The sequence below is a fragment of the Cupressus sempervirens genome, chromosome 10, assembly GCF_028749045.1.
Source record: "Cupressus sempervirens isolate cs-2001-9-10 chromosome 10, ASM2874904v1, whole genome shotgun sequence".
In the NCBI taxonomy this organism is placed as follows: Eukaryota; Viridiplantae; Streptophyta; class Pinopsida; order Cupressales; family Cupressaceae; genus Cupressus; species Cupressus sempervirens.
This window is the reverse complement of record NC_143127.1, coordinates 696,371,877-696,387,863: the sequence shown is the minus strand read 5'-3', so window position 1 is coordinate 696,387,863 and position 15,987 is coordinate 696,371,877.

Sequence of the window (15,987 nt, the reverse complement as noted above, 5' to 3'; positions counted from 1 at the left end):
CTGACCTTAGTACTGTCACGACTCTCAGTGCTAGGTCAAACTAGCATTTATGTCATTTGATCTTTGACATTGTTGAGGCTTTCAATGTTGAATCATGGCATTATCAACCATTTTAATAATATTGACAGTGTCCATCAACATTATTATGATCAAACCTTATCAATCAATTTTAATCCTGTAGCATTTACAATGTCGATTAAATGTTACATATCAACCAATTCATGTCATGTGTCCTTGGCATGTTATCAAATTCTATCAATCAATTTGACCATGGCTTTGGTCTCTCTATCATCATCTTATTCAATATCTATATCATCATCACATTTTCATCAAAGGATACGGTCGCATTCATTTAATCAATTTGGCCAATCATTTACTAATTTTCCCTATAGGATTAAATAACCCATAATTTAATCCTATTATTCTTTCTAATTATTCTTCCTAATTATCATCCTCAATTAATTAATTTTATTAGTTAATTGATTTATCTATAAACCATGGAAATTTACAATTTCTTAAGTTCTATTTTCCATCATTAATTCCATTTTCTACTAATTCTTATTTTGTGAAATAAAAGGATTTTTAATTCAAATATTCCGTAAAATATTACATCATCATGACATGGATATGACACCTCGTGGATTCTCCTTTGACATTTGGATAAGATATGTCATAACCAAATATTCTTATTCTCTTACGCATGTCCTTATCTGGCTTATTTGTCATAGATTCTTGGCTTTAAGTGGGTTGAGGTGTCTTATGACAAGTCATAGATTCTCTTCCACATTTAACCAAGTTTGACTTTCATGTGTCATAGAATCTCAAAATTGGCATATTTTGTCATGTGCATCATGGATTCTCAAAGGAATCTCTTGCCACATCGTATATCTATGGGTGACAAATCCAATGCTCTCATCCTCCATTTCAATTATAAACTGGACACTCTTTCTCTCATTTTCATGGCTTGAATCCTTGAAGTCTTTGTCTTGGAAGTCATTAGATCCTTAACTTCTTTGCATTTTCACACCATTTTCTCTCAAGCTTAAAATCACACTTCTAGTATTCTCATGGCATTATCCATATCATAGGCTTTTGCTTCAATCTTGTGTGCACTATAGGCAAATTGGAGCTACAATCATTTGGAGAAGAAAGAAGGACATGGGAGCTAAAAATGAAGAGTGGGTTTCTATTGCTTTCTTTATTAGTTTGGCTTTCATAGTAGACTAGTGGGTGCTAATATATGATTATTGAGTTTTGTGATTTTCTCATAGTATGTTATGCATTTAACCCATTTTCTAGGTGCTACAACATACAATGTTCAAACCCAATTTTTATTGGATTTTTGTGGCTTATTCATCCTTGGGGTGAATGCATTTTATTTTCGTTGATTTTTGTTAACATTGAGTTTTTTGAGGTTTTTAGCTCGATTTGCATGTTGCCAAATTTTCTCTGGTTTTCTTGGCATGATGTTGGTTGTGGCATTGGACTATCCATAGGCATTCAATCCAACCACTGTTGCACTTTTATTTTGCATTGGGATGTCTGTCATATCTGTACTCCTGAGATTGTATTCAGTTGAGTATTATTTTTCTTGGTTTCTCATCCAACCTTTATTTTATGATCTTCATAATGGTGGTGCACCCACACATGAGCATGTGCATGTGCATTTTTTGGGTGCTTGCAAGGCTTGAACTCCTAATTGCATTTAGTAGAGTTATGTTCATTGGGGTTGGGATTGGAATATGCATGCCTATAGGCACTCATCATGTAATGAGCATGGGTATGTAGGGTAGCATGGAGGGACTTCTCTTGCAACTTGGTGACTATTTCCCAAAGGGTTTGCATGAAGAATTTCTAAACAAGTGATAACTAAATAATTTACTAGGTAATAAATTTAAGATAATAAAATGTTATGTGAGCACCCGATTAAATCCAAGGACACAGGATATACCTCCCTGGAGAGTTGATGCTGCCAATACTAGCTTGGCCTACCTAATTCCAAGCCACTTACCCTCTGACAAGCCCCTACATAGTGACCTATAGAGTGTTTGATGAGGACTTGATCCACTTGTATTGTCTCATGATCTTGGTTTTAGTCATCTTTACTATTTGGCGTGAGTATTAGCCATGGATGTTTTCTTTATGTGTGTTTGTGGTTGGATCATTATCTCTATCGACATAGAGGGAGTGGACCTATTGGTCCCATGTGGTTAGGAGACATAGCTACCTATACCACCACTGGGGACCAGTTTATAGAGACAATTTATTATTCCAGTGCGACTGGTGTTTGATGTTTCACTTGGTATTTTGAGTTTTTGGAGTATGTTTCCTTGTGATTTATGCTTTAATTGGAATGCTTGGATATCATATTTTGATGATGTTAGTTATTTGATGCATTCCTTTATTATGATGTTAGCATATGGTTAGATAATGTGATTCACTTAGTTGGAGTATCTATTTCTTTATTGATTAGCCTGTTAGTATTAGAGTATTTTTTGTTTATGCTTATTAATTAAATCATACTGATTTAATTATATAAGTTTCTATTATTTTAGTTACTTAAGCTTCATTTAGGTACATTATTAATTAATTAATAATTAATAATGTGCAACCTAGCTTTTTAGTTTAGGGTTTCTATCTCACCTTTTTAAGGTTGAGCCTTGTACTTTTTTCATTATCTCTTATGCATTTTTATTTGAGAGAAACTTTTCTTCTATCTCCATTTTTTAGCAAAACCCTTGCCTCTTCTCATCTTTTTCTTCTATGATAGGTTTTTGCATGCAGGGATTCGAAGGCTTTGTGAATTTGATTGGCTTATTTACTAAAATCCTACATGGTATTAGAGCCAGATCTATTGCAACTTGTTCATGATTTGGAGAAAAAGGAGAACGAGGGTTTGGCAGAACAGATCTAGAATTTTTTGGGTTTTTTTTTGAGAAAATAGGGGTGTTACTATTTTTTGGAGTAGGATGAGGCTAAACAAATATCATTGATAGATCTAGAAGGCATCAAAACCCTCGTTTCCATATAAAATTTGTCTAATTTGGAGAATTTTTCTCCAAGAGGCAATTTTTTTAGCCCAGCAAGGCCGTATGGCCTCTTGCACACATATCGAGGCATTTTTTTCAAAAAAATAAAAAAATAATTTAGGGCTGCTCCACCCTGGTGCCACTCCATAGCCATCAAAGTGCTGCCCATGCCCGATTGGAGCTTAGCCATAGTCCACAGACCACCCACAGTGTAGCCTTCACCTCATCGCCACCAATGAATAGCCTCGCCGCCACTGTTGTAAGCAGTGCCACCGGCGTTTACCACCTGGGCACCACCTCCTCCAGTGGCACCACCACCTATGAGAGCCCCAGTGTGATGTTAGTTTTCAATGGATTACATTAGCTATTCATGGCATGACGTCAACTTTTTGCAGCATGACATCATCTTCATGGCAATGACATCATCAATGTACAAGATGATGTCATCTTTTGCACACTACCTGCTGATGTCATTTTATAGTATGGTGATGTCATATTATAGCTACTAATGTCAGCATATCAGCTACCATTTTCTTTTTCCAACGACTGGCAGTTGACAGGTCAAATTTTTTCCCGAGTCTGTAATTTTCTAGAGAGCTCCTTTTTTGGACCTATAGTTGGTTTTTTGGCCATAACTTGGGCATATGAAGGTCTTTTTCTAATCTGAAAGAAGTGCTAGAAATTTGGTTTTGAGATAGAGACAATGGTGCTAGTTTCATTTAATTCTGAGTTCTTTTGCACTTCCAATTGTGGAATTGACATAGAGGATTCTATTTTCCTCTTCTTTGCATCCAAAATCCAAGTTCTTTTCTCAATTTTTATGATCATTGTAGTTGTTTTCTTTTGATATTTGAGGGATATCATTATCTATTGTGGGAGGGCGGGGGGGGGGGCATTTTCTTTTTTGTACTTTAATTTAGAATAAGACCCTTGTACTTCTGTCTTCTTCTCTCAATGGCTGACCCTTATGTTGCCTACCTTACACCACACAAATACCATACTTGGAAAGGATAGATGACTAGATTTCTTATGGAAAAGGGGTTATGGTCATATCTCAATGTAGCTTAGCTAGTCCTATAGAGGCTTTATGAGCTTCTTATGTAGCACAATAAGATGGATGAGGCAATGGGCTTCATTGCAATGAATATTTTAGATGGGTTACTGTTTCACTTGGATGGTTTGAATACACCCAAGGCTATGTGGGAAAAATTTTCAACTTTATTTAACACAATAAATCAATTCATGGTTCTATAGATAGATGCAAATTTTACCTCATTGAGTCCTGAATCATTCACTAGCATTGAGGATTTCTTGATGAAATTCAAGTCTCTTCGATCTATGTTACAGGTTGCTGGAAAGAAAAAATCTGATAATGAGTGTATCTTCTTGATACTGTCCAAGCTTCAAAGACCTTATTAAATTTTCACTTCTACCTTCTACTCCACTATGGATGCTCTAGGTGCATGACATGTTATGCCCTCTTTTGAGACCTTTTGTGACCAGTTGACTCATGAGCAATCAAAGCTCACTCAAATTGATTCTCTTACAAGTACACAATCATAGGCATTAATTTCCAAGCCACCTCAGAGTACATAGAAGTCAAAGCAGATATCAGATTCCTCTTCTTAGCACTCTATTGGCCCACCATCTTCTTCTAATAAGGAGAAACAAAAGACTGAGAGACTTACATGTTCCTATTGTTAGAAGGGAACACATGATGAGTCACTTAGCTATTAGAAGAAGTTTGATGGTTATGATAAATAGATAGCAGATTTGCAAGCTCTTCTTTAGAAGAGCAATCTTTCCTCTCCATCCTCTTCTACCTCATAGGGGTCTACTTATCAGTCTTCTTCTATCAATCCTATAGCTAGATAGGATCTTGGAAAGGGTCATGCATTATAGGCTTCTTTCACATCCCCTTCACAGGTCCCTTGGATACTAGATTCAGGTGCTTCTCACCATATGGCATTTTATCGAGAGATCTTCTCTTCTTTTGAGGCTTCTCCTATTCCCCATATTATCATTGGGAATAACACTATTATGACAGTCTATGGGAAAAGCACTGTATGCATTTAGGATGGCACATTCAATGATGTGTTATATGTTCCATCTGTATCTGCAAACCTTCTCTCGATTTATTAGATTTCTCATAGTGGGTCTAAGAAGATAGTTGAGTTCACTATAGATTCAATTTTCATCTAGGATTAGTATGATAGGAGGTATTGTTGATATAGGGATAGTTGATCTTTCCACCCATCTCTACTCCTTTTCACACTTTGGTCCACCTTTGCCAGAGCACAACTCTCCTCCTTTGAGAGAGCATCATGTGGTACAGTCAGGTTTCTTGAACCTCTATGTGGTTCCTGAGACTAATATTGTGACTGTCTTTCCACCTCCTCTTGAGCTCTTTTCTATTCAGTAGAGTTCTTCAACACTGCTTGATACTCTAGCTCCATTCATTGAGCCACTAGGTGCAGTTATTGAGGATTCTATAGAGGACATTCATCTCCTCTTTGATGATAGTGTCAGCACACCTATCATACCACTTACATTGGGGATTCACTTTTAGGATCCTCATGTCTACTCCTTTGAGCATCAGCTCAGCCTTCTAGTGACTCCTCAACTTTTGAGGTTCCCTCTACAATGTCCACTAACTTTCACTCCTTAGCATTGGAGTCACAATGGTTTGTTCATTGATCCATGGGTTCTTTCATTTTAGTGGGGCTTTAGAGCCTCAACCCTCTCTCATGGGGGAGGGGGGTGAGGGGGTGGGGGTTGAAGTCACGCTTTGTACTTATGGCTTTGAGAGAGTCCCTTGAAGTCATTACATCTCTTTTTGGAGAGGGGTTTTTCCCACTAGGTTTTCTCCTTTACTTCGGTTTATAGAGATTTCCTTGTATTGGGTACCTAATTAGGCCTTGTTGCCAGGACTCATTTGTTATTTATTTTTTCTTTCATAGCTTTGGTAGGTAAGCTTACTCCCTGCTTTTAGCTTAAGGGGGGGTATTAGAGTATTTTTCATTTATGCTTATTAATTAAATCATATTGATTTAATTATATAAGTTTTTATTACTCTAGTTACTTAAGCTTCATTTAGGTACATTATTAATTAATAATGTGCAACCTAGCTTTTTAGTTGAGGGTTTCTATCTCACCTTTTTAAGGTTGAGCCTTGTACTTTTTCATTATCTCTTATGCATTTTTCATTTGAGAGAAACTTTTCTTCTATCTCCATTTTTTAGCAAAACCCTTGCCTCTTCTCATCTTTTTCTTCTGTGACAAGTTTTTGCATGCAGGGATTTGAAGGCTTTGTGGTTTTGATTGGCTTATTTTCTCAAATCCTATAGTTAGATCTTCTTGTTCTTATGATATTATTACATTATAGTAGTAACACCCTCATAAGATAGCTTTGACTATCTAGTTGGAAATTTGGGATGTTACACATGGGGAATGGCTAAAGATTTTGAGGTCTCATGATGCTATTATGGTTGGGAGGAACCACACAAGAGTTTATTTGTTTATGTATATTTCTATGTCTCTTTCCACATGTCCTTCATTATTGTTATGGTTTAGATGGATAATTTTATTTTCCTCATGCTTCTCTTGTGTTCAAGTGTCCAAGCCTTGATTTGTGGATTTGGTACTCCTTGTTGTGGAGGTTTTATCTCTATTCTATCCATCTACTTTTTTTTAAGAATGTTTCCTTGCATTACTTGGTGATAGTTCTTTAGCATTGGGCAATACTAGAAAGTATCATACACCCAAAGGATATTTTTCATACGATACTAGAAAGTATTTCATGCCCAAGGGAATTCCATCGCATGATACTGGAAAGTACCACACACCTTTGGAAGTTCTATTGTATGATACTAGAAGAGTATTGCATGACCATAGTAAACTCTATCACCTAGACCCTAAAAGTATCACATGATAATGGGAGAAAGGTCGTGTGATACTGGTGAAGTATCACCTAGGCTATATGGAACTATTGCTTGGGTTTGAGAGAAAACCTACTCAGGTGACTAGTGGGCACTTTTCAACTTGATTGAAATTTTTTGAGAGGTGATTGGGATATCCTTTACGAAGTTCTTGAACCATTGTGTTTAAAATTTAGAATCTGGGAAGTTCTAGAATTGAATGTGTTTGTGACCTCCATAGCTTTGTCATTTTTGGTTAGTAGTGGCACTTGGAGATTCGTTGGTGGTTGGATGTTTTTTTAGTCTTCCATTGCAATCTTTGTGATCCTTGTATGCTTATTTTCATGTGCATCCATACTTGTTCTAAAATAAATAAATAAATCTTGGCTTTTATTTATCCTTCTTCCAAGGATCTTTGGGCAAGGCATTACATCATTAATGGGAACACAGTCAAAGGAAGGAGAGACTATAGGGTAATATAGTCATTTCTAGAAGAGTAAACTATTATGTACACATATACTCTATGCCACAATCAACATTTAAGAGTGAAAAGTAGTTAACCCATATCATCAACAAAGTGAGCTACCATGGATGTGATGGGAGAAAGAAATAGGTAGAGTGGATGTGATAGAAGAAAAGACTTAAATAGCAGAAGAGGGATAGGATGAAAGCCACTATTGGTTCACATACAAACTATAAGAGCTTTCAGTCTAGACCTTATGAGTAGGGGTCATGGGTTTCCTATGAGCAGACTAGATATAGAATTCAAAATTTGAAATTGAATTCAATTAGAATAAAATCATCATGGGTAACTATGCTGTAACATCACATGATGGATATAAACACTTAGAATACAAAAAGAAGATTATTTATGCCAAGAGAGTTTGGAGAAAAAAAGAGGAGATAGAAAGAGTGAAGAGTGTGTGAAATGATACACATAGATATTCAAAATGCAATCTAGTGAGTGAAGTAGGTGTAGAAAAAGAAGATTCAAATATGAGCTCATTAGAACAACCAAGGGGAGAGGTGAGACTAGAGAACTAACCAAGTTAACAGGGAGATCAATACATCTTTAGGGATACACAATAGAGATTTATATGGAAAGCCAGTGCCACATTTTACTTTTTATACGTTAGATTTCTTTCTTACCATTACATCTAGCCATATCTCTTAACATGTAAAGCTGAAATATCAAGCTTATTGTAAAATATTTTAACAAGGTGTCTCTTAGAAGTAGATTTGTAAATCCTTTAACAAGGTAGCTTTCAAAAGCTTATGTAACCCTAGTAGCTTATAGACATTCTTAGCAAGATGTGTTTTCAGAAGAAGCAAATGTAGTCTTAACAGGAAAACCTATTGCAAACATTATAATAAAAAGTGGGTATATTATCCCCATCATAGTTTTCATCCTCTAATCAAAGGTTTCCACGTATGGATCTCTATGTCAAATTGATGAATTTTTGTGTGTGTGATTTTTCTTGCTTCTACTTCACTAAATTTATATTTTTTTAGTCATTAAGTGGTTTTTATTCAATTTTTTTAGAGTAGTGAAGGGAGTAACTAGTTTGTAACGCCCTGCTAGGGAATCGAAAAGAAATTAACCTAAAGTTTCACTAAGTTTTACATTTTTGTTGAAAGATTATAACAACAAGAGATAATATAGTGGAAGAAATTAACTGACATACATACAACCATCATAAATATATTACTTCTCTTAAGGGTCCCATGATGTTGAATCACATATATAAAAGTTTTATTAATACTAAATACAAGACAACAAATCTACATCATAAAATGACCACAAGTATGAATCCAATTAAATAATATACAATTACATAAGATGCCACATGGCATAACCAGAATGCAGAATCATCTTATGTACAAGTCACATGGTATGAAAAGCTCAAAGAATATACATCATGAATAAATACATCATCTAAAAAAAGATCAGTGATAATCAAATACAATACAATAGAATATAACCATCCAATAGAAACACAAGATCAAAATGAAAGAATAACTGCACAAGCACATCTAGCAATGACATTCAACTGTTGGATCTTAATGGTATATGAAAAACTACCACCTGACCTCATGGAACCTAAAAGGCCCACTCCCACTGTGTTGAGGAGATAATATCAAGTACCAAACGAATATCAATCCACAAATCATAACCAACATCTAGGTTAAGGAAAATTGATAGAAATCTATCTCAAAGGTACCAAGACACAAATGACATCTATACCCAAAGAAAAAAAAGCCACATAGGAAATCTACTATATAAGTGGGAAAGTGTCATCACATGAGCTAACTCTAAGGTTACCCTAGGTATCAAAGCCCAAGTTTCTACATTGGGAGCTCTGAGTATATTGGAATGCCACTAGCTGACATCTAGTTAAACTAAAATGAAACTTAAACAATTTTATGTATCTATTACAATCTAAACAATTTGAACTTCAAACTTGATTACTTGAACATAGAAAAAGGAAAAACTTGAATAACTCTTGATTTGGATTTCAAACATATTTTCTTATGATTGTGCTTTAAGGTAGTATGACTTTGTTGACTTTGTGAACATTTTTGTTGCTCTTTCTTGGGGTTTTTAGTGGAGTCTTATCCTCCTACAGGGGGAAAGGGTTCAATAGGACCCACATAGTGAGTGCTTAAGTTTATCTTGTTTGTAGGCTTCTAGGATTAAGTCTAAGTCTAGGGGGTGGATGGAATGCCTACCCCTAGTTTACTTTTCATGTGTTATTTTTGAATTCTTTTAGGCTAGTTTTATGGTTATGTTTTATGATTAGCAATACTTGGTTATTGGATTTGATTAGATGTTATTTCATACTCAGTTATTTCATGTGTTCATGATTATTCTTTCGATGATGATATATTTATGTTCATATAGTGATTTCAATTATTTCATGATGATAGTTGGATGATTTAGATGCAATTTATATGCATACTTACCCCATACTTGCATGTGTATGGTGTATTTGTATGTTTTACTTTATATTTGACATTTCTAATGTGGTTAAGGGAGGGAGTCGTAGTCACCTTCTAGTTGGGATCTACACAATTCACCACTCCCACCACTTCCTATTTAATTTAGATTTATATGTGTATGTACATGCTTAGATTTTATGCAGATTGTAGGTATCAAGCATTAGCTTCCTTGAATTTCTAGGATGAGTGTGCCCTATTGTAGTATCTCAATGGTAGAGAGGGGAGATAGTTCTTGAGTCTAAATCCTAACCCTAAGACAATTATTCTAGAAAGTAGGACAAGTATCTGAGTTATTTACGCTTGCCAATTTGTTAGGTGATGTGAATTCATGATTTTGACCCTTGAGTTTGATTTAGTATGAGTTTTCGGATTTAGATTATGGTTCTATTGTAATTTTCAGTTATAATTAAATCAAATGAAAGATTATTAAATCATTTAATTTAACAAAATTTTATAAAGAAAAATCATTTTTTAAATTTTATTTAATTAATTGAGAAATTAATTAAATAAAATAATTAAATTTAAAACATTTAATTAAAGTTCTAATTTTGGCATAATTATATTTATTTAATTTAATAATAATTTATTTAGGATTATAATTAACTCTAAATATTATTATTAGTTAAATTAATAAATATTTAATTAAAGACATCTTTTAATTTAATAAAAAAGAGAAAATAAATTTAATAAAGTTTATTTTAATTAAAATGCAAAAAGCTTGCACATGAAATTAAAATAAAATAAAATAATAAAGAACACGGTTTCATGTGATTTCAAAACTGAAACCCTAAAGGGAGAAAGCTTTTTATTAAGAGATCAGAGCTCATTTATTCACACATAGGTTGGAAGAAGACAATTTTTGAGAAAGAGGGTTTTTGAAGGGATGCGAATTTTCTTGTGAGCTCTGAGCATCCAATCGGTTAGCATCAGAGAAAGCTAGGATCTTGTTGAGATTTGTATAGTAGTTTTCCCTTCAAAATTTCTCTTTCTTCTCCATGTTTGTTGTGGATTTGTTTTCAAAAATTATTTGAGATGAAATCCTTTTGTAGAAATTTGTTGTTCTTCAAAAATGTTTGTGAACGAATTTTTAATTGGAAACCCTTCTTTGAGATATTCGGTGATTAGTAAATTGGATTGATTAAACGCAGGATGGGGGTTTAGAAAAGAAAACTAGAATTGTAATATTATTTTTGACTTTTTAATCCAGGTTGCTATATCAGATCTATATTGGAAAAATTATCAATAATATATATATATATATATATATATATATATTACCATAGTAATTGATATTTACTGTGATAATTATAATTTTATAAAGACAAAAAAAATGAAATTGATCTTGGAAGAGGGGCATTGATTTTGGTTTTTTTAATATAAATAAAATTTTAATAAAAAATGGGAGATGGGCCACCACCCCCACCTCCCCTCCTTCCTTTTGTTTGGTAGCCTACGACTATTACAGTAGACTATTTATTGAATTTTAATAATATTAAATTGATGTTTTTAATTAATTAATTATTAAAATGTATTTGTACAGTAAATTGATAATTGTAAATTGGGAAAATTGATTTTTTTTAATAAACTCAGGTTTTGCTTAATGGTTCAATTTTGTATGAAAAAAATTCTAATACAAGGGGAATTTTATTACTTTTGATAATTTGAATACCTTAGTAATTTTGACACTTTGGAAACAGAAAAGTAGAACCCTATTTGTGAAAATTGAACTTTTATGTTTTCAAAACCAAACAAATTATGAAAACTACATTTGGTATATACTTGATGTGTTGTATGGTTTACTAATGTGGGTTTGGTTTTGATTTAGTATGTTGACCAACCAAGATGTTTACCAGAGCCTTGAGGAGTTTTATTCTATGATGATTTTATGTATATTTTGGTCACAATCTTTTGTACCTAACCATGGTGATGTATTCATGTGTTTCTATGATGAATTTTGATTAGTTGCTTGTGTAGAATTGAGGTGAATGGTGTGATTTTCCAGGTGTAACCTTTGATTTTTTTGATTAGTTATCTTTTGATGCTTTTTAGTTGCTCATATAGGATTCAGGTGGTTATTGTGACTTTCTTGTTGTAACTTTGAGTTTTTGATTAGTTATCTTTGGTCCTTTCTAGTTGCTTGCATAGGAATGAGGTGAATATTGTAATTTATCTATAGGTGCTTTCCAGTGTCTTGCATAGGACTAAGGTGAATTTTGAGATATATCTTTAGGTACTTTCCAATTTCTTGTAAAGGACTAAGGTGATAATTGTGATTTTATGAGTTGTACTTTCCTTCAGCTTAGGGTAGGTTATCTATGTGTACATTGAGAAGTGGATTGCAATGGAGGATGGAGCCCTAAAGAGGCTTCTAAGGTAACCCATTGTAAGTTGTTTTAATAAGTGATAACATTTTGTTAAATGGGTTTAAAATAAATTATTAAGAGTCAATGATTTTCCTTGCCCATGCCTTGAGTGCTAGTACAAACTAGGAAGGGAGTAGAGAGGATGCTTGGTTGTAACCTTCCCTCATTAGTATGCCTTGTTTATATGAAAGGATACTAATGTTGCATAGAGATACTAGGGGGCTGAAGTCTAGAGAGGCTTCTAGGGTAATCTTAGAGTTGGCTCATGCAATGACACTTTCCCACTTACATAGTAGATTTCCTACATGTCTTTGTTGTCTCTGGGTTTAGATGACATTTATGTCTTGGTACCTTCGAGATAGTTTGTTATCATGGCTTCCTTGACTTAGATATTGGTTATGATTTGTGGATTGATATCTATTTGGGACTTGAGATTATCTCCTTAGCATAGTGGGAGTGGGCCATTTAGGTCCCATGAGGTTGGGTGGTAGTGTTTCTTATATCATTGAGATCTAATAGCTAGATGTCATTGCTGGATATGCTTGTGTAGTTGTTCCTTTCATTTTGATCTTGTGTTTTTGTTGGGTGGCAATATTTTCTTGTATTGTATTTGATGATTAGAGATCTTTTGAGATTATGTATTTATTCATGATGTATATTCTTTGAAATTTTCATACCTTGTGACTTGTATAATGAATGATTATGCATTTTGGTTATGCCAAGTGGCATCTTATGTAATTATATATTATTTAATTGGATTTGTACTTGTGGTCATTCTATGATGTAGATTTTTTGTATTGTATTTAGTATTAATAAATCTTATATATATGTGATTCAACATAATGGGACCCTTAAGAGATGTAATCTATTTATGATGTTTGTATGTATGTGATTTAATTGATTCTACTATATTATCTCTCATTGTTATAATCTTTCCAAAAAAAAGTTTGACAAACTTAGTGAAACTTTAGGTTAATTTCTTTTGGGTTCCCTGGTGGGGTGTTACACAGTTTTAGAGTTGGCACTAATTCACCCCCTCCTCCTCCCCTCTTAGATCTAGTTATGACCAATAATTGATTTCAGAGTGCAGTTTCATATTACAACAAGTCTAGCAACTTGAGAGAAGATCCAATGACATCAGTTAGAAGGAAACTAGAAGAAGAACTAGAAATTATTGAAGATCTAAATGAAAGACTTAGAAAATCCTTGACTAAGAGGAAGAAGATGATGAAAAAGCTCAATGAGATTCAAGAGGTTATTGAACAAATGGAAGACATAGAAGTTTAGAAGAGTCAAAATAAGCTACATCTAACTTAATGAATAAAAATGACTCATTGAAGGAAACCATTTCTTAAATAAGAAAGGATAAGGAAGAGTTAACCAAAGAGATTATAATAGCTCAGGTTTAATGAGATGTTTCCATCTCAGCAAGAGATGAAGTTGAAGTAATAGTCAAAAGACAAGATGCATAGAAGACCAAGGAGAGCATCCATCCTAGTATGAAATAGTTCATACAACTAATAGAGAAAGTGCTCAACATCACATAAGAGATAAGAAGTAGAAATGAGCATAATGAAAAGTTGAGGAAGTTCAATGTGAGCTTAGAAAAAATAGATGAGAAACTACAATATCAAAGAAGAAAGAAAAGGACAACCAATCTTGGTTATGAAGGTAACAAAAAGACTAAAGGAGAGACCTATGGAAAAAATAAACTAGATAATAGAAGACCAAGAAGCACATCTCCAAAAGGGAAGGGTATTACCAAACCCACTTGTTATTGCTATGGTAAGAAATGAAACACATCTAGCATGTGTTGGTTTAAGAAAATAACACCTATTAAGAAGTGTACCTTTGAAGGGGACTACAATAACTATCATCTTTATGGTCATACTCCAAAACACTATATATCTCATTTTAATAAGAAAAGAATAGATCTACATTTCTACTATTACAAAAAGTATGGATATAGAGCTAAGAACATCATAATAAGAGCCAAAGACAACTAGTTTTCTCTTAAGGAAATGAGTCCCATTGGAAGGGATATGTTTTCCACACCACTCTACGTGACTTGTAGAAATGACGATTATCCTACAACACACTGGAGTTTGGGGATAAACCAAAGGAATAGTACCAAACCATAGAAAGCTACCAAAATAAATTGCTACATCTTTCACAAGATTGGGCATGTTGCAAGAGACTATAGAAGCATTAGAATACCAAGATATAAACCCTTGATTAGGAAAGAGAAGAATAAGATCATAAAAAAGTTGGAAAAGGACTTTGTCACAAAGTGGACAAAGAAGAATAAAGTGGAAAAATAAGTAAAGCTTGATGAGGTCACAAAATCACTCATTATTGGTGAGACCTCATAGAAAAACTAAGATTGACATAGCTTAAAGGGTTAGATGATAAAGCAATTAATCTTAAACCTATTGGAAACTACAATTGGAACAATTTTTATGTTGTCATTGATGTCAAACCTATTGGTGAGACAATTTGCAATCTGAGCTAAAGTGTCATATCTATTTGATTGAGGAAGAGGATTTGAGAATATTTTCATAACAAAAAGACCTAGAGGAAATGGTGAGTTATGAAAAGGAAACTACAAATGGGCACTTGATTAGTTGGACTTTGATAGGATATATTGATTTTTTAAATCATATTACAAGAGGAGAAGACATTAATGTACAAGACTTGAAAGTGTGAAAAAAAGAAGATCAAATGTATAGGCTTGACCAAGTAATAGAGTAGAAGACTAAATAATTTTGATGTAAATGTTGAGTGATGCTACTGTCAACTAAGCCATAGTAAATGTTGAGCAAATTCAGTGTGACCGAGCATCAATATCAACCAAGTGACACTTATGTACCAAACAAGAAGTTTTATAGTAACTAAGTAATTCAATGATGATTGAGTGTCAGAACACAATGTTGGCTGAGGAATAACATTCTAACTATCTATGAGGATTTGTATTTTCTAGGTGAATAAGTTGATTTCTTGGGATATGGAAAGCATGTTGAAGATAAGGATTGATGATTTGGATCATCTAATTTTAAGAGAGGATTAGGTAAACAATCTAAGAGATAGATTCTAATAAAAGTTTCTAGAAAAAAGAGATAAATAGAATGGAGAAAAAACTGAACATATTTGATGGATCAAATCATAAACCCTAAGATCTACGATGGTGTTTAAGAATCAAAATATTAGAATTACCTATTTAAGGAGGTATAGAGGTAAACTTTGTGTGTGTGTGTGTGTGTGTGTGTGTGTGTGTGTGTGTGTGTGTGCGCGCATGCGCGTGTGTGTAAGTAGAGATGCTATGAACATGTAATAGAGTTCTAGAAATTTAGAGCTATTATTGATGTTTTTGACTAGAAAATCTAAGCAAAAGGCTTAATTGAGTTGAGAAGAAGTGAAGGGTGATTGCTTGAAGGGTTGCCAAGAAAATCGGAGATTGAGATGGCAATGGAGGCTAGATAGTGAATCAATACATGAGAGCTAAACATAGATCTGTACGTACAAAGTGATTTGTACTTGACATATTAAAAATTTAGTTACTTTCTAATCATTGTGAATAGTATTTTAAATCATTAACATTCTATCTATGTAAATATTTTAACTAAGTAACATTCTAATGGAATGTTCTAAAGTCCTCTAACAAGGCCATTCCTAATAAGT